Source organism: Bombina bombina, chromosome 2 (assembly GCF_027579735.1).
Source record: "Bombina bombina isolate aBomBom1 chromosome 2, aBomBom1.pri, whole genome shotgun sequence".
Taxonomy (NCBI): domain Eukaryota; kingdom Metazoa; phylum Chordata; class Amphibia; order Anura; family Bombinatoridae; genus Bombina; species Bombina bombina.
This window is the reverse complement of record NC_069500.1, coordinates 1,427,360,101-1,427,386,542: the sequence shown is the minus strand read 5'-3', so window position 1 is coordinate 1,427,386,542 and position 26,442 is coordinate 1,427,360,101. Positions and strand designations below refer to the sequence as shown.

General features: G+C 36.9%; 1 protein-coding gene across 1 annotated transcript in view; it reads left to right on the top strand.

Annotated features, from left to right (window-relative positions):
* Nucleotides 1-26,442, top strand: part of LOC128647596 (NACHT, LRR and PYD domains-containing protein 1a allele 5) — a 355,378-nt gene that overhangs the window by 203,117 nt on the left and 125,819 nt on the right. The window lies entirely within an intron of this gene.

Here is a 26,442-nt window from a genome sequence, read left to right as displayed (position 1 = left end):
ATATTTTCATTATTTAAGACCCCATTCCTTTTTGCCTTTTTCTATGTCAGAGGGCTATACTGTTTGCATTTTTTCTCATTCCTGAAACTGCCATATAAGTAAAATGATAATTTTGCTTTATATGTTGTTTTTTTCTCCTATATTTGCAAGATGTCTCAATCTGATCCTGTCTCAGAATTCACTGTTGGATCCCAGCGCCCTGACAACAGTTCTACCAAAGCTGAGTGCATTTGTTGTAAAGTTGTGGAGATTATACCTCCAGCTGTTTTCTGTAATAGTTGTCATAATAAACTTTTACATGCAGATAATGTATCCATCAGTAGTAGTTCATTGCCTGTTGCTGTTCCCTCAACATCTAATGCACAAGATATACCGGTAAATTTAAAAGAATTTATTTCTGATTCTATTCAGAAGGCTTTGTCTGCCATTCTGCCTTCTAATAGACGTAAAAGGTCTTTTAAAACTTCTCATAAGGTTGATGAAATTTGAAATGACCAGCAACATACTGAATCATCCTTCTCTGATGAGGATCTATCTGATTCAGAAGATCCTGCCTCAGATATTGACAATGACAAATCCTCTTATTTAGTTAAAATGGAGTATATTCGTTCTTTATTAAAAGAAGTGTTGATTACATTGGATATGGAGGAAACTAGTCCTCTTGATATTAAAACTAGTAAACATTTAAATTCTGTTTATAAACCGCCTGTGGTTATTCCAGAGGTTTTTCCAGTTCCTGATGCTATTTGTGATATGATTTCTAAAGAATGGAATATGCCTGGTACTTATTTTATTCCTTCTTCAAGGTTTAAAAAATTGTATCCTGTGCCAGAAGTTAGATTGGAGTTTTGGGGAAAATCCCCAAAGTTGATGGGGCTATCTCTAATCTTGCTAAACATACTACTATTCCTACGGAAGATAGTACTTCTTTTAAAGATCCTTTAGTTAGGAAACTTGAATCTTATCTAGGGAAGGCTTATTTATATTCAGGTCATCTTCTTAGGCCTGCAATTTCTTTGGCTGATGTTGCAGCTGCTTCAACTTTTTGGTTGGAAACTTTAGCACAACAAGTATAAGATCACGATTTGTCTAGCATTGTTAAGTTGATTCAACATGCTAATAATTTCATTTGTGATGCCATTTTTGATATGAACAAAATTGATGTTAGATATATGTCTTTAGCTATTTTAGCTAAAAGAGCTTTGTGGCTCAAATCTTGGAATGCTGCTGATATGACTTCTAAGGCCATATTGCTTTCTCTTTCTTTCCAAGGTAATAAATTATTTGGTTCTCAGTTGGATTCAATAATTTCAACTGTTACTGGGGGGAAGGGAGTTTTTTGCCTCAGGATAAAAAACCTAAAAATCAAATCTAAAGCTTCTAACCGTTTTCGTTCCTTTAGACATAATAAGGAACAGAAATCTAATCCTTCCCCAAAGGAATCTGTTTCCAATTGGAAGCCTTCCTCAAATTGGATTAAATCCAAGCCTTTTAAGAGATCAAAGCCAGCCCACAAGTCCGCATGAAGGTGCGACCCTCATTCCAGCTCAGCTGGTAGGGGGCAGATTAAAATTCTTCAAAGATGTTTTTATCAGTTCGGTCCAAAATCATTGGATTCAGAGTATTGTCTCTCAGGGGTACAGAATAGGATTCAGAGTAAGACCACCTGTGAGAACATTTTTTCTCTCATGCATTCCAGCAAATCCAGTAAAGGTTCAGGCTTTTCTGAAGTGTGTTTCAGACCTGGAGTTATCAGGGGTAATCATGCCAGTTCCGTTTCAGGAACAGGGCATGGTGTTTTATTCAAATCTATTCATTGTTCCAAAGAAAGAAAACTCATTCAGACCAGTTTTGGATCTAAAGATTTTGAATCGATAGGTAAGAGTACCAACTTTCAAGATGGTGACTATAAAGACTATTCTGCCTTTTGTTCAGCAAGGACATTATGTCCACAATACACATACAGGATGCATATCTTCATATTCCAATTCATCCGGATCACTATGAGTTCCTGAGATTCTCTTTTCTAGACAAGCATTACCAATTTGTTGCTCTTCCTTTTGGCCTAGCAACAGCTCCAAGAATCTTTTCAAAGGTTCTCAGTGCCCTATTCTCTGTAATCAGAGAGTGGGGTATTGTGGTGTTTCCTTATTTGGACTATATATTGGTACTCGCTCAGTCTTTACGTTCTTCAGAATCTCACGTGAATCAACTAGTGTTGTTTCTTCAAAGACATGGTTGGAGGATCAATTTACCAAAAAGTTATTTTATTCCTCAGACAAGGATAACCTTTTTAGGTTTCCAGATAGATTCAGTGTCCATGACTTTGTTTATAACCGACAAGAGACGTTTGAAATTGGTTGCAGCCTGTCAGAACCTTCAGTCTCAGTCATTCCCTTCGGTAGCTATGTGCATGGAAGTTTTAGGTCTCATGACTGCAGCATCGGACATTATCCCCTTTGCTCGTTTTAACATGAGACCTCTTCAGCTTTGTATGCTGAACCAATGGTGCAGGGATTATACAAGGATATTACAATTGATATCCTTAAATTCCAATGTTCAACTTTCTCTGACTTGGTGGTTAATTCACCATCGTTTAATTTTAGGGGCCTCTTTCGTTCGTCCAACCTGGACTTTGATCACAACAGATGCAAGTCTTTCAGGTTGGGGAGCTGTTTGGTGATCTCTGACAGCACAAGGAGTTTGGAAATCTCAAGAGGCGAGATTACCAATCAATATTTTGGAACTCCGTGCGATTCTCAGGGCTCTTCAGTTTTGGCCTCTGTTGAAGAGAGAACCGTTCATTTGTTTTCAGACAGACAATGTCACAACTGTGGCATATGTCAATCATCAGGGTGGGACTCACTGTCCTCAAGCTATCAAAGAAGTATCTCAGATACTTGTTTGGGCAGAATCCAGCTGCTGTCTAATTTCTGCGGTTCATATCCCAGGTATAGACAATTGGGAAGTGGATTACCTCAGTCATCAGACTTTACATCCGGGAGAATGGTCTCTCCATCCAGATGGGTTTTCTCAAATTTTTCAGATGTGGGGGCTTCCAGAAATAGATCTGATGGCTTCTCATCTAAACAAAAAACTTCCCAGGTACCTGTCCAGGTCCAAGGATCCTCAGGCGGAAGCAGTGGATGCGTCGACACTTCCTTGGTGTTATTTTCCAGCCTCTAGTTCTTCTTCCAAGAGTGATCTCCAAAATCATCATGGAGTAATCGTTTGTGCTGCTGGTGGCTCCAGCATGGCCTCACGGATTTTGGTATTCGGATCTTGTTCGAATGTCCAGTTGCCAACCTTGGCCACTTCCATTAAGGCCAGACCTTATATCTCAAGGTCTGTTTTTCCATCAGGATCTCAAATCATTAAATTTGAAGGTATGGAAATTGAACGCTTAGTGCTTAGTCATAGAGGTTTTTCTGATTCAGTGATTAATACTATGTTGCAGGCTCATAAATCTGTTTCTAGAAATATTTATTATCGAGTTTGGAAGACTTACATTTCATGGTGTTCTTCTCATAAATTCTCTTGGCATTCTTTTAGAATTCCTAGAATTTTACAGTTTCTTCAGGATGGTTTGGATATAGGTTTGTCTTCAAGTTCCTTGAAAGGACAAATCTCTGCTCTTTCTGTTTTATTCCACAGGAAAATTGCTTAACTTCCTGATATTCATTGTTTTGCACGGGCTTTGGTTCGTATCAAGCCTTTCATTAAATCAATCTCTCCTCCTTGGAGTCTTAATTTGGTTTTGAAGGCTTTGCAGGCTCCTCCATTTGAGCCTATGCATTCTTTGGACATTAAACTACTTTCCTGGAAAGTGTTGTTCCCTTTGGCCATCTCTTCTGCTAGAAGAGTTTCTAAATTATCCACTCTCTCTTGTGAATCTCCTTTTCTGATTTTTCATCAGGATAAGACAGTTTTGCGGACTTCATTTAAATTCTTACCTAAGGTTGTGAATTCTAACAACATTAATAGAGAAATTGTTGTCCCTTCTTTGTGTCCTAATCCTAAGAATTCTTTGGAGAGATCTTTACATTCTTTGGATGTGGTAAGAGCTCTGAAATATTATGTTGGAGCCACTAAAGATTTCAGGAAGACTTCTAGTCTATTTGTTATCTTTTCTGGTTCCAGGAAAGGTCAGAAGGCTTCTGCCGTTTCTTTGGCATCGTGGTTAAAGCTTTTGATTCATCAAGCTTATCTGGAGTCAGGTAAAGCCCCACCTCAGAGAATTACAGCTCATTCTACTAGATCAGTCTCCACTTCTTGGGCTTTTAAGAATAAAGCTTCAGTTGATCAGATGTGCAAAGCAGCAACTTGGTCTTCTTTGAATACATTTACTAAATTCTACCATTTTGATGTGTTTGCTTCTTCGGAAGCAGTTTTTGGTAGGGAAGTTCTTCAGGCAGCTGTTTCAGTTTGATTCTTCTGCTTATGATTTAAGTTTTTCTTTTTCTTTTTTGAGAATAAACTTATATTTGGGTTGTGGATTTATTTTTTTCAGCAAAATGGCTGTTTTTATTTTGTTCCTCCCTCTCTAGTGACTCTTGCGTGGAGTTCCACATCTTGAGTATTGCTATCCCATACGTCACTAGCTCATGGATTCTTGCCAATTACATGAAAGAAAACATAATTTATATAAGAACTTACCTGATAAATTCATTTCTTTCATATTGGCAAGAATCCATGAGGCCCACCCTTTTTTATGGTGGTTATGATTTTTTTGTATATTCACAATTATTTCCAAATTCCTTTTTTGATGCTTTTTACTCCTTTCTTTATCACCCCACTTCTTGGCTATTCGTTAAACTGAATTGTGGATGTGGTGAGGGGTGTATTTATAGGCATTTTGAGGTTTGTGAAACTTTGCCCCTCCTGGTAGGATTGTATATCCCATACGTCACTAGCTCATGGACTCTTGACAATATGAAAAAATGAATTTATCAGTTAAGTTCTTACATAAATTATGTTTTTTTATTTTTGTAATGTTGTGTTTTTATTTTTGTAATGTTAGGTTTTAGTGTAAGGCAGATTAGGTTTTATTTCACAGATAAGTTTGTATTTATTTTAACTAGGTAGTTATTAAATAGTTAATAACTATTTACTAACTAGTCTACCTAGTTAAAATAAATTTAAACTTACCTGTGAAAATAAAATAAAACCTAAGTTAGCTACAATATAACTATTAGTTATATTGTAGCTAGCTTAGGTTTTATTTCACAGGTAAGTTTGTATTTATTTTTAAATAGTTATTATTTAGTTAATAATTGTAACTTTAATTTAACTCTATTTTAATTATGTTAAAGTTAGGGGATGTTAGGTTTCAGGTTAGGTTTAGGGGTTAATAGGTTTAGTTAGTTTCAGTGATGTTGGGGAATGGCAGTTTAGGGGTTAATACTTTATTGACACCTAGATTTAGAGTTTTGCGTTAGAAGGGGTGCGTTAGCTACGCATGTTTTTTTCCCCCGCACCTTTTAAACAACGCTGGTATTGAGAGTTTTCTGAAGGGCTGCGTTAGGCTCCAAAAAGGGAGCGTACAGGCATATTTACCGCCACTTCAACCCTCAATAACAGCGTTGCTTACGGACGCGGCCAGCTTAAAAAATGTGCTCGTGCACGATTCCCCCATAGGAAACAATAGGGCAGTTTGAGCTGAAAAAAAACCTAACACCTGCAAAAAAGCAGCGTTCAGCTCCTAATGCAGCCCCATTGTTTCCTATGGGGAAACACTTCCTAAGTCTGCACCTAACACCCTAACATGAACCCCGAGTCTAAACACCCCTAACCTTATACTTATTAACCCCTAATCTGCCGCCCCTGCTATCGCTGACCCCTGCATTACACTTTTAACCCCTAATCTGCCGCTCCGGACACCGCCGCAACCTACATTAAAGCTATGTTCCCCTAATCTGCTGCCCCTAACATCGCCGACACCTATATTATATTTATTAACCCCTAATATGCCCCCCCCAACGCCGCCGCTACCTACCTACACTTATTAACCCCTAATCTGCCGACCGGACCTTGCCGCCACTATAATAAATGTATTAACCCCTAAACCGCCTCACTCCCGCCTCAAAAACCCTATAATAAATAGTATTAACCCCTAATCTGCCCTACCTAACATCGCTGACACCTAACTTCAAGTATTAACCCCTAATCTGCGACCAGACCTCGCCGCTACTATAATAAATGTATTAACCCCTAAAGCTAAGTCTAACCCTAACACCCCCCTAAGTTAAATATAATTTAAATCTAACGAAATAAAATAAATCTTATTAAATAAATTATTCCTATTTAAAGCTAAATACTTACCTGTAAAATAAACCCTAATATAGCTACAATATAAATAATAATTACATTGTAGCTATTTTAGGATTAATATTTATTTTACAGGCAACTTTGTATTTATTTTAACCAGGTACAATAGCTATTAAATAGTTAATAACTATTTAATAGCTACCTAGTTAAAATAATTACAAAATTACCAGTAAAATAAATCCTAACCTAAGTTACAATTAAACCTAACACTACACTATCAATAAATTCCAATCAGCCAATAGAATGCGAGCTCAATCTGATTGGCTGATCCAATCAGCCAATCGGATTGAACTTGAATCTGATTGGCTGATTCAATCAGCCAATCAGATTTTTCCTACCTTAATTCCGATTGGCTGATAGAATCCTATCAGCCAATCGGAATTCGAGGGATGCCATCTTGGATGACGTCCCTTAAAGGAACCTTCATTCGTCGTCTAGTGGTCGGGAGAAGAGGATGTTCCGCGCCGGAGGTCTTGAAGATGGAGCCGCTCCTCGTCGGATGGATGAAGATAGAAGATGCCGCTTGGATGAAGATGTTTGCCGGTCCGGATGTCCTCTTCTTGCCGGATAGGATGAAGACTTCGGACCCTCTTCTGGACCTCTTCTTGCCGGATAGGATGAAGACTTCGGAGCCTCTTCTGGACGGATCGGTGATACCCGGCGTGGTGAATATAAGGTAGGGAGATCTTCAGGGGCTTAGTGTTAGGTTTTTTAAGGGGGGTTTGGGTTAGATTAGGGGTATGTGGGTGGTGGGTTGTAATGTTGGTGGGGGGTATTGTATGTTTTTTTTACAGGCAAAAGAGCTGAATTCTTTGGGGCATGCCCCGCAAAAGGCCTGGTAAGGTAAAAGAGCTGTAAACTTTTTATTTTAGAATAGGGTAGGGCATTTTTTTATTTTGGGGGGCTTTGTTATTTTTTTAGGGGGCTTAGAGTAGGTGTAATTAGTATAAAATTCTCCCAATCTTTTTTTATTTTTTGTAATTTAGTGTTTGTTTGTTTTTTGTAATTTAGTGTTGTTGTTTTTTTTGTAATTTAGTGTTTGTTTGTTTTGTAATTTAATTTAGTTGATTTAATTGTAGATAATTGTAGGTAGTTTATTTAATTAATTTATTGATAGTGTACTTTAGAGCACAGTAGTTAAGAGCTTTATGAACCGGCGTTAGCCCATAAAGCTCTTAACTCCTGACTTTTTTCTGCGGCTGGAGTTTTGTCGTTAGAGTTCTAACGCTCACTTCAGCCAAGACTCTAAATACCAGCGTTAGAAAGATCCCATTGAAAAGATAGGATACGCAATTGACGTAAGGGGATCTGCGGTATGGAAAAGTCGCGGCTGTAAAGTGAGCGTTAGACCCTTTCCTGACTGACTCTAAACACCAGCGGGCGGCCAAAACCAGCGTTAGGACCCCCTAACACTGGTTTGGACGGCTAACGCAGAACTCTAGTTCTAGTTCTAGTTTAGTTAATGTTACCGATGTTTGGGAATGGCAGTGTAGGGGTTAATAGGTTTAGGTAGTGTTGGTGATGTGGGGTGGTGCAGTTTAGGGGTTAATAGGTTTAGTTTGTGTCAGTGGTTTTGGGGTTAATACTTTATTTAGTGATTTAGTTAGTGTTGGCGATGTTTGGTAACGGTAGTTTAGGGGTTTAAAGGTTAAGGTAGTGTTGCCGATGTGGGGGGGGGTTTAGGGGTTAATAGGTTTAGTTAGTGTTGGCAATGTCGTGGAACAGTGCTTTAGGGGTTAATAACTTTATTTAGTGATTTAGTTAGTGTCGGCGATGTGGGGGGCTGCAGTTTAGGGGTTAATAGGTTTAGGTAGTGTTGACGATGTGGGGGACGGCGCTTTAGGGGTTTATAGCTTTATTTAGTGGTGGCGTGGGTGGCGGCGGCAGTTTTACATAATTTTGTTTCACAACATTGAATCCGAATGGATCTGAAAAAACAAATGGATACGAAAAAACGATTTAACGCAATGAAACTAAATTGCCGTATTTAAAAAAAAAAAAAAAACTTAACTAATCTAATTTGACGAAATTAAATTATTTTTTAACTAAAACGAAAGGAAACAAAACTAATTTTTTAGTGGCGCACATGTCTAGTTCAAATATCTTTGTTACTCCTATTCTGTTGAAACACAATTCCTTGTGTCAACTCTAGGGGGTGCAAAAAGGATTTAAAATTAAAATGTTAAACTAGTATCAAATTTCTAAGACAACAATAATAGTTAACTTTTTGCAATATTTGACACTCAGTTAAATATAATCAATATGTATAATACACCAATAGACATTTGTCTCAATACATCTTAACTGTTTGGAATATCAGTCCTTTAGTTGGTTTCCAGGTCAGTCAGTCCTTTAATAGGATTCCAGGTCTCCAATCTGAACCAGGGATGTTCCACGTAAAAGGACCTTGCCAGATAGAGTCAGCTCCTTGTCAAAATAAAACAATCAGACTGCAGACTTATTCTGTGAGGGAAATTACAAGACAGGGGCGCCTCCTAGTGTGATAAAGTAGTGACACTGTGTTTTATAAGAAGGTGCAAGTACATACTCACAAGTATAGCAGCACCCAATTGTGCTGAGTAAGGCAGACTGGGAACTTACAGTATCCCAGCTCACTGTCCCAACGTGAGAAACGTGCTCCCAGGTGTTCTCAATGGGGAAGAAAGCTCAGACTCTCAGGTATAGATGAAAATTCCAAATGTAATAAAATGCAAATAAAAACAGGGGTCTAGTGTTGACCCTGTATATTTAAAACAGAAAGCAATGCGTTTCTCAGATCTCTGTCTGTTTCCTTAGGCTTCTGTGAACTAAATGAGAGTACTGGTTTATATACAACAATCTACCAATCCCTAATCATCTAAAAAGACACACTTCTTACACAGGTGTGTATGAACCGAATTGCTCTTATTGGCACTGAATATTTAAAAGGGAGATACACTTATTATAATAAAGGCCATCCATCTTTCTTAAGATACATGACCTTTATTATAATAAATGTAGCTTCCTTTTAAATATTCATTACTAAGTTGGAGGTAATGGAAGCGTTCTTGGTCAATAAAGGAAACTCCTAAAAAGAAATAATGGACTGACTTTATGTCTCAGAAGACCGTTAGAGAAATACATGTTCCATATCATTGGACACAAATATGTTAATTTATAATGCCAAACAATTATGAGATACAGTTTACAATAGTCCCCTTGGTCACTTTAGGCATGTATTTTCATACTAGCTTATGGAGATAAGAAATTCTCATTGAATAAATGTATAAATAATTCTAGTCCAATCAGCGTGGACACTTGACTTTAAGAAAAATCCTCAATAAACTGCGGCCATTAGATGTAAGAGGGAATATTTATTAAAATTGAAGATCGCTTAAAACACAGTGCCCATTGCGATAAGATTAAAGAAGCATCCTATAAAATATACACACTAGCTTTGATGATGTACGAATAGGTCTGTCTCATGAAAGATATTTTTAAATCTATCTGACTAATCGTGTTTCGGCTCTAATTATAGGACATCCCCTATTGGCCAGAATGAGAAAATCTTGTGAGTAGTTGAGTCAAATGACGCGTTCTCTGAAACATGCAGAAGTTAAATCATTCCTTTTACAAGGGATAGTTCTAGTCTTGATTAAAATAGTTTCTAGCGATTAACATAGTGCAAAATATAATGTTACACAGAGGCTTGGGAATCACTTGTGAGTATCATCCATAGAAATATGATGACACGTAAGACGATCAGTATATTCACATGCTCATGTAAATATGATAATGGAAAACATATATCTCGCTGACTAAGGACACGTCATTTTTAATAAGAAGGACAAATTATTTGTCAATCATAATATCTGCACAAACTTGAAGATCGGGAACTGGGTCATAAGATCCATGATAACAATAGATCAGGGGTATTATAGCTACAATGGATCATAAATAGGAGACACTAAGGGTAACATTATATTTACATCAAGGTATTTATTGTTGTTTTTATAATGTGGTACATGATATGGGCTTACTGATAACTGTAATCTATAATATGGGTACTATGAAATGTAGTTAAGCGTATATAATCCTTACTAATACAAAGCAGTGCTATTAAGAGCAATTCGGTTCATACACACCTGTGTAAGAAGTGTGTCTTTTTAGATGATTAGGGATTGGTAGATTGTTGTATATAAGCCAGTACTCTCATTTAGTTATAGAACAATTCACCACTCAAACATTAAATCAAAAAGAGTGTATTGATTTTAATATAACTCAGGGTTGGTAACAAACCTCTCCTTACTCCCAATTCCTATGTTAAATATTTAGATCTATAGGGCAATAGACTGTTTAAATGGAGGCTCACTTCATAATTCAGTATAATAGCCACAGCGTTTGTGTTAACCAGGGTGATATAGCACTCTGATGCCTAATTTACACAGATCGGAACAACAGATGATGTGTATAAGTAAAAACACGGTATTTACCTTCTCATTTGAAGCAGTCACAGTGCAGACAAACCGGCCCCACGACAAGCGGGTGGGCAAGCTATCCAAAGAGGTAACATAGTAACATAGTAGATAAGGTTGAAAAAAGACTGAAGTCCATCGAGTTCAACCTATACAAATCTAAAATACTTACAAAAAGCTCCAGTTAAGCTTAAATAACCCCATTAAAATGTGACCCATTTAATACTAGCAATCATATCCATGAATTTTGTTTATATACAGAAATGTATCCAGACTATTTTTAAATGTATCTATGGTATTGGCATTCACTACCTCCTTTGGTAATGAGTTCCACAATTTTATTGCTCTTACAGTGAAAAAACGTTTCCGTTGCAGGAGATTAAATCTCCTTTCCTCCAACCTTAAATTATGACCTCTTGTCAGAAACAATTTTCTTGGAATAAACAGAGCTTCTGCCATCTCTATATATGGGCCTTGAATATATTTATATAAAGTAATCATGTCACCTCTCAAGCGCCTTTTTTCTAAAGAAAACAGACCCAGTTTGTCTAGCCTCTCCTCATAGGTTAATTTCTCCAATCCCCTTATTAGCTTTGCGGCCCTTCTCTGAACTTTTTCTAGTTCTGCAATATCTTTTTTAGCAATTGGTCCCCAGAACTGCACTCCAAACTCAAGGTGAGGTCTTACCAGGGCTTTATATAATGACAGAATTATGCTTTCCTCCCTTGAATCAATGCCTCTTTTAATACATGCTAGTATCTTATTAGCCTTTGAAGCCGCTGCCCTGCATTGTGCACCCATCTTTAGCTTGTTATCTATTACTACTCCCAAATCCCTTTCCTCCTGTGTTTGGCTAAGTCTTGTCCCATTTAAAAAATACGTAGCCTGCTTATTTTTACTTCCAAAATGTAGAACCTTGCATTTTTCCATATTAAATCTCATTTTCCATTCACTTGCCCATAGTTCTAATTTTAGCAAATCCCTTTGTAAAGAGAGTTCGTCCTGCTCTGACCTTATGACCTTACTTAACTTAGTATCATCTGCAAAAATAGAGATGTCGCTATTTAATCCTTGCTCCAAGTCATTTCTAAAAATATTAAAAAGAACAGGGCCCAGTACTGATCCCTGGGGGACGCCACTGATTACCTTTGTCCAATCTGAGTATGATCCATTTACTACTACTCGTTGCTCCCTATCTTTTATCCAGTTATTTATCCATGAGCTAACATTTTCAGCTATTCCCAGTCCCTTAATTTTGTGCATTAATCTCTCATGTGGCACTGTATCAAATGCCTTTGCAAAATCTAAGTATATCACATCAACTGATTCCCCTTTATCTATATTTTTACTTACTTCCTCGTAGAATCTAATTAGATTAGTTTGACATGATCTATTTCTCCTAAAGCCATGCTGATTAGAACTCATAATCTTGTTTACACGAATATGCTCATCAATATAATCCCTTATAATCCCTTCAAATATCTTCCCCACTATTGATGTCAGACTAACTGGTCTATAGCTTCCTGGATCATCCCTGCTTCCCTTTTTGAAGAGTGGCACCACATCAGCTTTACGCCAATCCTGGGGTACCATGCCTGAGGATAATGAGTCTTGAAAAATTAAGAGTAAAGGTTTGTCTATAACAGTGCTAAGGTCCCTTAACACCCTTGGGTGTATTCCATCTGGGCCTGGAGTTTTATTTACCTTAATATTTTCCAGTTTTTTCCTGATATCCTCTAAACAAAACCCAGTTAGTGGTATGGACTGGCATGTTCTATTCTGTTCCAAAGTAGCATTCAATGGTTCCTCTCTTGTGTATACTGAAGAAAAAAACTGGTTTAGTACCTCAGCCTTCTCCCTGTCATTATTTATCATGCTACCCTCCACGCATTTTAATGTACCTATATTATCCTTCTTAGATTTTTTGCTATTTATGTACTTAAAGAACCTTTTAGGGTTAGACTTAGAATCCTTGGCAATTAATTTTTCATTTTCAATTTTGGCTAATTTGATTGCTTTTTTGCATGCTTTGTTACATTCCTTATAAATATTGTATGCTGAGTCTGTACTATTTTCTTTTAATAATTTAAATGCCCTACGTTTTTTCCTAATTTCTCTTAACACATTTTTATTTAGCCATAACGGCTTTGTTTTTTTATTTTTATTTTTATAACCATATGGTATGTGTTGATATGTATATTTATTTAACACATTTTTAAATATTATCCATTTATTCTCTGTATTTTTATTAGAAAATACATTGTCCCAATTTATATTATTTAATGATTTCCTTAAATCGTTGAATTTTGCTTTCTTGAAATTAAAAGTCTTAGTTAAGCCTTTAAAACACTGCATATGAAAATAGATTTCAAATGTGACCATGTTATGATCACTGTTACCCAAATGTTCTTTAACTTCTATGTTTGATATTATATCTGTATTGTTTGATAGCACTAAATCCAATATAGCTTTACTCCTAGTTGGCTCCTCTATTAATTGTGACAAGAAGTTATCCCTGAGAACATTTAAAAATCTATCCCCCTTAGCTGAATTACTAGTTTCATTGGCCCAGTTTATATCAGGGTAGTTAAAATCTCCCATAATTACAGCACTGTTATTAGCAGCCTTACCTATTTGGATAAGTAGTTGAGTTTCCTCCGGGTCACTAATGTTGGGAGGCTTGTAGCATGTTCCTAGTAATATTTTTTTAGGATTTTTCCCCCCACTCTTTATTTCAACCCACAGGGTCTCTACATTGTCACTTGTATCATAAATATCTTCCCTTATTGTAGGTTTAAGGTTAGGTTTAATATACATGCAGATTCCTCCACCCCTTTTGTTATTCCTGTCCCTCCTAAATAATGTATACCCCTCTAAGTTAACTGCCCAGTCATGTGAATCATCCCACCAAGTTTCAGTTATACTGATAACATCATAGTCCTCTTCTGCAACTAAGAGCGTCAGCTCCCCCATTTTACCTGTCATGCTTCTTGCATTTGTTGTCATACATTTAATTTTCATGTGCTTTCTGCTGCTACTTGGTGTGCTTTCCTCTATATTTTCTAATGTGACATTTCTTAAGTCAGCCCTTCCTTGAGATATTAAGGGATTGTCATATTCACAGACTGATCTCTCTGTTCTATTTTGTTCTAACTGACCCTCCCCCCCTTTGCCTAGTTTAAAAGGTTCTCTAAACTTGCTACCATCCTTTCCCCCAACACACCTGCACCCATGTCATTCAGGTGCAATCCACCCTTACTGTACAAATTGTACCCTAATGAAAAATCAGCCCAGTGCTCTAAAAAGTCAGACCCCTCATTTTTACACCATGTTTTTAGCCATGAATTAACAGACCTTAACTCCTTCTGCCTTACTGAATTAGCACACGGCACTGGTAATATCTCAGAAAATATTACTTTGGAGGTCCTTGCTTTAAGCTTGCTACCTAACTCCCTGAAGTCATTTTTTAGGACTCTCCATCTCCCACCGATTCCTTCATTAGTACCAATATGCACCATGACTGCAGGATCAGACCCACATCCCTCTAACAATCTATAAATACGCTCCACAATATGCCTAACACGAGCCCCTGGAAGACAGCAAACTGTTCTATGTAAAGGGTCTGGATGACAAATTACCCTATCAACCTTCCTAATAATAGAGTCTCCTACCACCAACATCTGCCTCTGGCCCTGACTTGTATGCCCCTCTTCCATGACTGAAGGACTGTTAACTATAGTATGCCCCTCTACCATGTCTGAAGGACTGCCCACCATAGTATGCTCCTGTTCCACAGCTAAAGGACTGTTCACTATACTAGGCAACACAGCCCTCTCTGACACTGCCACCCCTGAACTGATATCCCCAACATCTTCACTTAATCTGGCAAATCTATTGGGGTGTACCAGCTCAGAACTGGCCTGTCTCTTCCGCTTACCTTTACTTCGCCCTCTAACTGTGACCCAGATACATCCTGGAGTCTCCTCATCTGAATCATCCCGATTCCCACTGCTAGAACCATTAACAACCAGCTCAGTCCTATCCATTTCCCTTTCAAGTGTCTGAATTTCATGTAGTGTTGCAATTCGTTCCTCCAGATCCCCAATACGAGTTTCTAAAGAGACAATATGCTCACACTTGCCACAAACATATAATCCCAGAAGCGGCTGCTCCAGTGATGCAAACATGTGGCAAGCTGTACACTGAATGAGATTCTCACACATTCTTAATAATAGGTTTAACTTAAAAGTATTAAATAAATATATTTCCCCTTGGTTACCCCAAAACCTTGTTTGCCTAACTACCTTTGTTAGCTAACTATAATACTTAAACAGACAATCTTACTTTAACAGAGAATCAATACAGCAAGCCTGAAAGGTAAACTGTTGAATTCCGTATCCAGCCACAATGATCTGTGTAGGTAGGGGGAGGGGAGAGTAGTTGATAGCAAACTCCCAGACAGCGTATCCCAAACACTGTCAAATAACAAGCAAAGATTCAAAAGGAAATAGGAGTTGCAGGCTGTACCACAATTGAAAAATTAAAATCCAATGTTTTATTTCAAACATCGTTTAAAAAGGGGATTCCCAAAGCACATACATTGTACCTGAGACTTTCCCTATTAAAGAAAGCTAAATCTGTTAGCCCACATAATTCTTTAAAATCTAAATTTTCCAAGTCAGAAAAAAGGATGTTATTATCTAGACTTTCAACCTGATTATCACCTGAAATCATTTAATCATCTATACCAAAAAAATGTTTCCTTGAAGTAACCTTTCTTACAAATTTATTAAAGGGACAGTAAATACCAGATTTTTTTTTGTTTAAAAAGGTAGATAATCCCTTTATTACCCATTCCCCAATTTTGCAATCAGTGCTTGCTCTTAGGAGCTTCACATCCATGAGCTCAATGTTATCTATATGAAACACATGAACTAATGCCCTCTAGTGGTGAAGAACTGTCAAAATGCATTCAGATTAGAGGTGGCCTTCAAGGTCTAAGAAATTAGCATATATACCTCCTAGATTTAATTTTCAACTAAGAATATTAAGAGAACAAAGCAAAATTGGTAATAAAAGTAAATTGGAAAGTTGTATAAAATGACATGCCCTATTTAAATCATGATTTTTTTTTTATTTGACTATCCCTTTAAGGTTTAGCAAGGTATTAAACAAATCAAAGTCACTAGAGGGAGCATATCCAAGTCCTTTAGATAGTATATTATATTGATCCTTGGTGAGTGTAAAGCTGGATAAACTCATTAGATTTAGTCCCTCTAATGTTTTCTGTTTTTTCCTCTCCTATTGGCTCTACTTGGGTATCTTGGTGTTGATGCATGAAGGACCTGTTCTGATGCATCAATTGGTGATCGTATTGCTTGTGTAGAAGCACCTCCTTTTGTGACTAGCTCTGATAGTGACTTTCGGCCCTTGGTTTCTTTAGGTCTGGCTCACAGGTCTTTATCTGTGGTTATCTGTTTCTCAGTATAAACCTCAATTTAAGCTTCTATATCAGTAGTTTCTGTGACATTTTGTGTGCCCTCTGATGAGTAATTAGAACTCCTTCCTGGACCTTCCTTGGTCCAGTGTTTCTTCTTCTGTTGCAGAACTTTCCCTTCTTTGTTTTATTTGAGCCCCCATTGCTGGTGTTCCAATTATAGACCACATCCAATTCATAGTCTTTGCAATCCCTATGATATTTATTAATCTTCCTTTCTGTTAATTCTGTATCATGTTTACCAAGGGTTTCATTAAACTGTTCATTGTAAGCTCCATATTTACTATCATCCTTCTGAATCTCAATTTTCTCTTGTAACTCTGTAAGCTCATTGAGAATGCTTTCTCTGTCTTTTTTTCTTTTTGTTTAGTAATTTATTCATAAGAATGAGTGAGCATTTAGTGCGGGTCTCGTTCCAAACACTCATGAACTCTTTATCAGCTCTATCATTTGCAGGGTATTTTTTCATCCTGAGTCCTCTAGGAACTTTATATTCATCAATATAAAGCTGTAGAAATTCAATGTCCCACCACAATCTTAGTTTTTTTATGCTCAATTTTTCTTTGTTAGAGAACAATATACCTATGTCTCCCTGTGTACTGTCTTGGGTTGTAGTGCTTTTAATAAGAGACTCCAATTAGGTACGCCTTTGTGCAATGTTTCCATAAGCCATATTGTCAGTTATCAGTAAAACTTTCAAATATTTAAGTCATTATTCACTCTTATTGAATACAGGAAAATATATTGAAATAGAACAATTCACCACTAACACATTAAATCAAAGAGTGTATTGCTATTAACATAGCTCAGGGTTGGTAACAAACCTCTCCTTACTCCCAATTCCTATGTTAAATATTTAGATCCATAGGGCAATAGACTGTTTAAACAGAGGCTCACTTCACAATTTACTATAATAGCCACAGCATTTGTGTTAACCAGGGTGATATAGCACTCCGATGCCTAATTTACACAAATCGGAATAACAGATGATTTGTATAAGTAAAAACACGGTATTTACTTTCTCATTTGAAGCGGTCCCAATCACCGGTCACAGTGCAGAACAAACCAGCCCCACGACAAGCGGGTGGGCAAGCTATCCAAAGAGGTAAACTGTTGAATTCTGGATCCAGCCACAATGATCTGTGTAGGTAGGGGGAGGGGAGAGGAGTTGACAGCATATCCCAAACACTGTCAAATAACAAGCAAAGATTCAAAAGGAAAAATGAGTTGCAGGCTGTACCACAATTGAAAAGTTAAAATCCAAAAGTTTTATTTCAAACATCGTTTAAAAAGGGGATTCCCAATGCACATACAAACTGGTGAACAGAAGAAAAAAAAAAGATCCCTAAGGGATAATTTATGAGACTACGCAGCAATTGCACAAAACTGAGTGATTATGAGAGACATTCCCAAGCCCTAAAAAATCAGTTGATGGAGAGAGGGTATAAGGAAAGTAGCCTTACAGAATCACTGTAATGAGGTCCATGAATAGAAAGGATCTCCTGAGCGATAAAATTAGGGAAGATTTTGGTAACAAAAATCTTGTGTTCTCTACTATGTATAGTAAACAATATCGTAAGATAAATATTTTCTATCCTTATTTGAATTTCAAGCTATTGATTGGGTACCAAAAAGAATCACAGGGGGAGACAGATTAGCTATATTAAATAGAAAGGAAGTACTATGGATACATAAATTACAAACGGGGTATCCAAATGGCATAAATGAAATGTGGGATCTTAAATTGTTCATTGGTGTATAACTTTTCATTTTGAAACTATTATTAATATGCCTTGGATATTTATTTATAACTTCTGATTATATGTCCCTTTATTTAATCTCCTATATAGGCTATTTTGTCTAAAGTTATCTACCTACAGGCTTGTTTCTTTTGTTATACATGTCCGTCTGAATATTAATTATAGATACTCTTGTCATTTTAGCATGCCTTTGCTTGTAGGCATATACAATTGCATGCAGTGCTATGCTTTTCTAAAGACTTCTTTATTCGTTCTTATATCCATGTATATATATATATATATATATATATATATATATATATATATATATATATATATATATATATATATATATATATATATATATATATATATATATGTTTAATGAATGATCAGTTCCACACAATGTAAAATAAGCTATATAAATATAAAAAAATATTAATTTCTTTCATGTAATTGGCAAGAGTCCATGAGCTAGTGACGTATGGGATATACAATCCTACCAGGAGGGGCAAAGTTTCCCAAACCTTTAAATGCCTATAAATACACCCCTCACCACACCCACAATTCAGTTTTACAAACTTTGCCTCCTATGGAGGTGGTGAAGTAAGTTTGTGCTAAGATTTCTACGTTGATATGCGCTTCTCATCTTTTTTGAAGCCCGTTTCCTATCAGAATACAGTGAATGTCAGAGGGATGTGAAAATGCTAAAGTTTATTGCGTCATTCTTCGTCATTTATTGCGTCATTCTTCGTCATTTCTGGCGTCTTAGTTGACGCTGGGTCCTTTCACAAGGTTGCACCATCTATGACGCGAGTGTGTCGTTTCCGGACGTTTTTGGTGCCAAAAAATATTTTTCTGTTTGTTGTGCATCATACTTGGCGCCAAATATTTTCATTATTTTAGACCCCATTCCTATTTGCCTCTTGCCTTTTTCTATGTCAGAGGGCTATTATGTTTGCATTTTTTCCCTTTCCTGAAACTGACATATAAGGAAATTGATAATTTTGCTTTATATGTTGTTTTTTTCTCTTACATTTGCAAGATGTCTCAATCTGTTCCTGTCTCAGAATTGACTGCTGGATCCCTGCTGCCTGATAACAGTTCTACCAAAGCTAAGTGCATTTGTTGTAAACTTGTGGAGAGTATACCTCCAGCTGTGGTTTGTAATAGTTGTCATGATAAACTTTTACATGCAGATAATGTATCCATCAGTAGTAGTTCATTGCCTGTTGCTGTTCCCTTAACATCTAATGCACAAGATATACTGGTGAATTTAAAAGAATTTCTTTCTGATTCCATTCAGAAGGCTTTGTCTGCCATTCCGCCTTCTAATAAACGTAAAAGGTCTTTTAAAACTTCTCATAAGGTTGATGAAATTTCAAATGACCAGCAACATACTGAATTATCCTTCTCTGATGAGGATCTATCTGATTCAGAAGATCCTGCCTCAGATATTGACACTGATAAATCTTCTTATTTATTTAAATTGGAGTATATTCATTCTTTGTTAAAAGAAGTGTTGATTACATTGGATATGGAGGAAACTAGTCCTCTTGATATTAAAACTAGTAAACGTTTAAATTCTGTTTATAAACCTCCTGTGGTTATTCCAGAGGTTTTTCCAGTTCCTGATGCTATTTCTGATATGATTTCTAAGGAATGGAATAAGCCTGGTACTTCATTTATTCCTTCTTCGAGGTTTAATGGGGTTATTTAAGCTTAACTGGAGCTTTTTGTAAGTATTTTAGATTTGTATAGGTTGAACTCGATGGACTTCAGTCTTTTTTCAACCTTATCTACTATGTTACTATGTTACTATGTATGTATGTTTAAAAAATTGTATCCTTTGCCAGAAGTTAGATTGGAGTTTTGGGAAAAGATCCCCAAAGTTGATGGGCCTATCTCTACTCTTGCTAAACGTACTACTATTCCTACGGAAGATAGCACTTCTTTTAAAGATCCTTTAGATAGGAAACTTGAATCTTATCTCAGGAAAGGTTATTTATATTCAGGTCATCTTCTTCGGCCTGCAATTTCTTTGGCTGATGTTGCAGCTGCTTCAACTTTTTGGTTGGATACTTTAGCGCAACAAGTATCGGATCATGATTTATCTAGCATTGTTAAGTTGATTCAACATGCTAATAATTTCATTTGTGATGCCATTTTTGATATCATCAAAATTGATGTTATATCTATGTCTTTAGCTATTTTAGCTAGAAGAGCTTTGTGGCTCAAATCTTGGAATGCTGATATGACTTCTAAATCCAGATTGCTATCTCTTTCTTTCCAAGGTAATAAATTATTTGGTTCTCAGTTGGATTCAATATTTTCAACTGTTACTGGGGGGAAGGGAGTTTTTTTTTGCCTCAGGATAAAAAACCTAAGGGTAAATCTAAAGCTTTTAACCATTTTCATTCCTTTTGTCAAAATAAGGAACAGAAACCTAATCCTTCCCCTAAGGAATCTGCTTCCAATTGGAAACCTTCTTCAAATTGGAATAAATCCAAGCCATTTAAGAGATCAAAACCAGCCCCCAAGTCCGCATGTAGGTGCGGCCCTCATTCCAGCTCAGCTGGTAGGGGGAAGATTAAAATTCTTCAAAGATGTTTGGATCAATCCAAAATCATTGGATTCAGAGTATTGTCTCTCAGGGGTACAGAATAGGATTCAGAGTAAGACCGCCTGTGAGAAGATTTTTTCTCTCACACATTCCGGTAAACCCAGTAAAGGCTCAGGCTTTTCTGAAGTGTCTTTTAGACCTGGAGTTATCAGGGGTAATCATGCCAGTTTCGTTTCAGGAACAGGGTCTGGGGTTTTATTCAAATCTATTCATTTTTCCAAAGAAAGAGAATTCATTCAGACCAGTTTTGGATCTAAAGATTTTGAATCGATATGTAAGAGTACCAACTTTCAAAATGGTGACTATAAGGACTATTCTGCCTTTTGTTCAGCAAGGGCATTATATGTCCACAATAGACTTACAGGATGCATATCGTCATATTCCGATTCAACCAGATCATTATAAGTTCCTGAGATTCTCTTTTCTGGACAAGCATTACCAATTTGTTGCTCTTCCTTTTGGCCTAGCGACAGCTCCAATAATCTTTTCAAAGGTGCCCTACTCTCTGTAATCAGAGAGCAGGGTATTGCAGTGTTTCCTTATTTGGACAATATCTTGGTACTCGCTCAGTCTTTATGTTCTGCAGAATCTTACACAAATTAGTGTTGTTTCTTCAAGACATGGTTGGAGGATCAATTTACCAAAAAGTTCTTTGATTCCTCAGACAAGGGTAACCTTTTTAGGTCTCTAGATAGATTCAGTGTCCATGACTTTGTCTCTAACAGACAAGAGATGTTTGAAATTGGTTGCAGCCTGTCGGAACCTTCAGTCTCAGTCATTCCCTTCAGTAGCTATGTGCATGGAAGTTTTAGGTCTCATGACTGCAGCATCGGACGCGATCCCCTTTGCACGTTTTCATATGAGACCTCTCCAGCTTTGTATGCTGAACCAATGGTGCAGGGATTATACAAGGATATCACAATTAATATCCTTAAATCCCAATGTTCGACTTTCTCTGACTTGGTGGTTAGATCACCATCGTATATTTTTAGGGGCCTCTTCCGTCCATCCAACCTGGACTGTGATCACAACAGATGCAAGTCTTTCAGGTTGGGTAGCTGTTTGGGGATCTCTGACAGCACAAGGAGTTTGGAAATCTCAAGAGGCGAGATTACCAATCAATATTTTGGAACTCCATGCGATTCTCAGGGCTCTTCAATTTTGGCCTCTGTTGAAGAGAGAACCATTCATTTGTTTTTAGACAGACAATGTCACAACTGTGGCATATGTCAATCATCAGGGTGGGACTCACAGTCCTCAAGCTATGAAAGAAGTATCTCGGATACTTGTTTGGGCGGAATCCAGCTCCTGTCTAATTTCTGCGGTTCATATCCCAGGTATAGACAATTGTGAAGTGAATTACCTCAGTTGTCAGACTTTACATCCGGGAGAATGATCTCTCTACCCATATGTGTTTTCTCAAATTGTTCAGATGTGGGGGCTTCCAGAAATAGATCTGATGGCATCTCATCTAAACAAAAAACTTCCCAGGTACCTGTCCAGGTCCAGGGATCCTCAGGCGGAAGCAGTAGATGCATTGACACTTCCTTGGTGTTATCAACCAGCTTATGTTTTCCCGTCTCTAGTTCCTCTTCCAAGAGTGATCTCCAAGATCATCATGGAGTAATTGTTTGTGCTGCTGGTAGCTCCAGCATGGCCTCACAGGTTTTGGTATGCGGATCTTGCCCGAATGTCCAGTTGCCAACCTTGGCCACTTCCACTAAGGCCAGACCTTCTATCTCAAGGTCCGTTTTTCCATCAGGATCTCAAATCATTAAATTTGAAGGTATGGAGATTGAACGCTTAGTGCTTAGTCATAGAGGTTTCTCTGACTCAGTGATTAATACTATGTTACAGGCTCATAAATCTGTTTCTAGAAAGATTTATTATTGAGTTTGGAAGACTTACATTTCATGGTGTTCTTCTCATAAATTCTCTTGGCATTCTTTTAGAATTCCTAGAATTTTACAGTTTCTTCAGGATGGTTTGGATAAAGATTTGTCTGCAAGTTCCTTGAAAGGACAATTCTCTGCTCTTTCTGTTTTATTTCACAGAAAGATTGCTAAACTTCCTGATATTCATTGTTTTGTGCAGGCTTTGGTTCGTATCAAGCCTGTCATTAAATCAATCTCTCCTCCCTGGAGTCTTAATTTGGTTTTGAAGGCTTTACAGGCTCCTCCGTTTGAGCCTATGCATTCTTTGGACATTAAACTACTTTCTTGGAAAGTGTTGTTCCTTTTGGCCATCTCTTCTGCTAGAAGAGTTTCTGAATTATCCGCTCTCTCTTGTGAATCTCCTTTTCTGATTTTTCATCAGGATAAGGCGGTTTTGTGGACTTCATTTAAATTCTTACCTAAGGTTGTGAATTCTAACAACATTAATAGAGAAATTGTTGTTCCCTCCTTGTGTCCTAATCCTAAGAATTCTTTGGAGAGATCCTTACATTCGTTGGATGTGGTAAGAGCTTTGAAATATTATGTTAAAGCTACTAAATATTTCAGGAAGACTTCTAGTCTAGTTGTTATCTTTTCTTGTTCTAGGAAAGGTCAGAAGGCTTCTTCTGTTTCCTTGGCTTCGTGGTTAAAGTTTTTGATTCATCAAGCTTATTTGGAGTCGGTCAAGCCCCGCCTCAGAGAATTACAGCTCATTCTACTAGATCAGTCTCTACTTTGTGGGCTTTTAAGAATGAAGCTTCAGTTGATCAGATTTGCAAAGCAGAAACTTGGTCTTCTTTGCATACATTTACTAAGTTCTACCGTTTTGATGTATTTGCTTCTTCAGAAGCAGTTTTTGGTAGAAAAGTTCTTCAGGCAGCTGTTTCAGTTTGATTCTTCTGCTTTTGATTTAAGTTTTTTCCTTTCATTTATGAGAATAAACTTATTTTTTGGGTTGTGGATTAATTTTTTTCAGCGGAAAATGGCTGTTTTTATTTTTATCCCTCCCTTTCTAGTGACTCTTGCATGGAGTTCCACATCTTGGGTATTGCTTTCCCATACATCACTAGTTCATGGACGCTTGCCAATTACATGGAAGAAAACATAATTTATGTAAGAACTTACCTGATAAATTAATTTCTTTCATATTGGCAAGAGTCCATGAGGCCCACCCTTTTTATGGTGGTTATGATTTTTTTGTATAAATTCCTTTGTTAATGCTTTTTACTCCTTTCTTTATCTCCCCACTACTTGGCTATTCGTTAAACTGAATTGTGGGTGTGGTGAGGGGTGTATTTATAGGCATTTTAAGGTTTGTGAAACTTTGCCCCTCCTGGTAGGATTGTATATCCCATACGTCACTAGCTCATGGGCTCTTGCCAATATGAAAGAAATGAATTTATCAGGTAAGTTCTTACATAAATTATGTTTTTGTAATATACATGATATCATTGGATAGAGATTTCATTGAATAATGCTTGGTCTAATGTGATGTAAAAATATATTTTCTTTATAACAGCAATATGAGAACAATACAACCTAGTTATTAAGGTAATAATTTTTATGATTTTTGTACCTACATGTTTGTAATATGTATACCCTGTGTATCATGAAATGTTTTAGCCTATCTAATTGTTGTGGAGTTAGCATAGGGTTAATCACAGTAGGTTTACATTTTCACAGGGAACACAGCTGTTCATCCCTGATGAATTCCTTGTTTTCGTAGGAAACGTCTCAGAGGCAGCTCCTGTGTGCTGAGGTTGTTCACCAGTTTGTATGTGCTTTGGGAATCCCCTTTTTAAAAGATGTTTGAAATAAAACATTTGGATTTTAAATTGTCAATTGTGGTACAGCCTGCAACTCCTATTTCCTTTTGAATGTTTTCTCTCATTTAGTCCACTGAAGCCTAAGGAAACAGACAGAGATCTGAGAAACGCATTGCTTTCTGTTTTTAAATATACAGGGTCAACACTAGACCCCTGTTTTATTTGCATTTTATTACATTTGGAATTTTCATCTATACCTGAGAGTCTGAGCTTTCTTCCCCATTGAGAACACCTGGGAGCACGTTTCTCACGTTGGGACAGTGAGCTGGGATACTGCAACAATTGGATGCTGCTATACTTGTGAGTATATACTTGCACCTTCTTATAAAACACAGTCTCACTACTCACAATAGGAGGCGCCCCTGTCTTGTAATTTCCCTTACAGAATATCTCTGCCATCAAATATCTGTATGTCTGCCTTGTAGGGTTGCTCTAAGAAGGGATCTTTCCTCTCAAGGTCCTTTCTTTTATCAAGAAAATGCACATGGGTTGAATTCAATTTTAAGTAGGAATATGTTTGAAATATGCTTTCAATAGCTTTAGTCTTTTTAGATACACTGATGTTTTTAAATGTATTGAAATAGTTACAACCCACCAAAAAATTATTTCCCACAGCTCACATAGATCAGAAAAGACCCCAATATCTATAAAATAGCACATTTTAGAAAACGATAATGGAATATTCATCACGGGCACTTTAACCCCTATTGACCAGACAGTTTTACATTTTCTTACCTTAAAGGGACAGTCTAGGCCAAAATAAACTTTCATGATTCAGATAGAGCATGTAATTTTAAACAATTTTCCAATTTACTTTTATCACCAATTTTGCTTTGTTCTCTTGGTATTCTTAGTTGAAAGCTTAACCTAGGAGGTTCATATGCTAATTTCTTAGACCTTGAAGCCCACCTCTTTCAGATTTTAACAGTTTTTCACCACTAGAGGGTGTCAGTTCACGTATTTCATATAGATAACACTGTGCTCGTGCACGAGAAGTTATCTAGGAGCAGGCACTGATTGGCTAGACTGCAAGTATGTCAAAAGAACTGAAGAAAGGGGCAGTTTGCAGAGGCTTAGATACAAGATAATCACAGAGGTTAAAAGTATATTATTATAACTGTGTTGGTTATGCAAAACTGGGAAATGGGTAATAAAGGGATTATCTATCTTTTAAAACAATAAAAATTCTAGTGTAGACTGTCCCTTTAAGAACCAGGGCTGTTTTTACATTTCTGCAGTGTTTGTGTTTATCTGTAATTTTCCTCTTATCTAAAGATACGATTATTTTCATCATATCATATCTTTTTCTATAAATATATATATATATATAATATGATGAAAAAATTGAAAAAAACTATTTTTTTCTAACTTTGACCCCAAAATCTGTTACGCATCTACAACCACCAAAAAACACCCATGCTAAATAGTTTCTAAATTTTTTCCTGAGTTTAGAAATACCCAATGTTTACCCCCTTAACCCCTAAAAGGACCGAGCATTTCAGACTAAAACTTTCCCTAAAGACCAGAGTATTTTTAGCATTTTTTCTATCACTCTATTAAAACAGAAATAGAATCTTTTTTTTATATTTACCTATCAAAACTATATATTTTTTTTTTAGTAAACAACCCAAAGTATTGATCTAGGCCCATTTTGGTATATTTAATGCCACCATTTCACCGCCAAATGCGATCAAATTAAAAAAAAATCGTTAACTTTTTCACAAACTTTAGATTTCTCACTGAAATTATTTACAAATGGAGCAATTATCACACAAATGATTGTAAATGCTTCTCTGGGGTCCCCTTTGTTCAGAAATAGCAGACAAATATGGCTTTGTCATTGCTTTTTAGTAATTAGAGGGCTGCTGATTGCAGCTGCGCACCACACTTGTATTATGCCCAGCAGTCAAGGGGTTAAATAGGTAGCTTGTAAGGTTAATTTTAACTTTAGTGTAAGTATTACCCTCCCAACTGACACATCCCACCACCTTATCCCTCCCAAACAGTTCTCTTCCCACCCCATCTTAAGTACTGACAGAAAG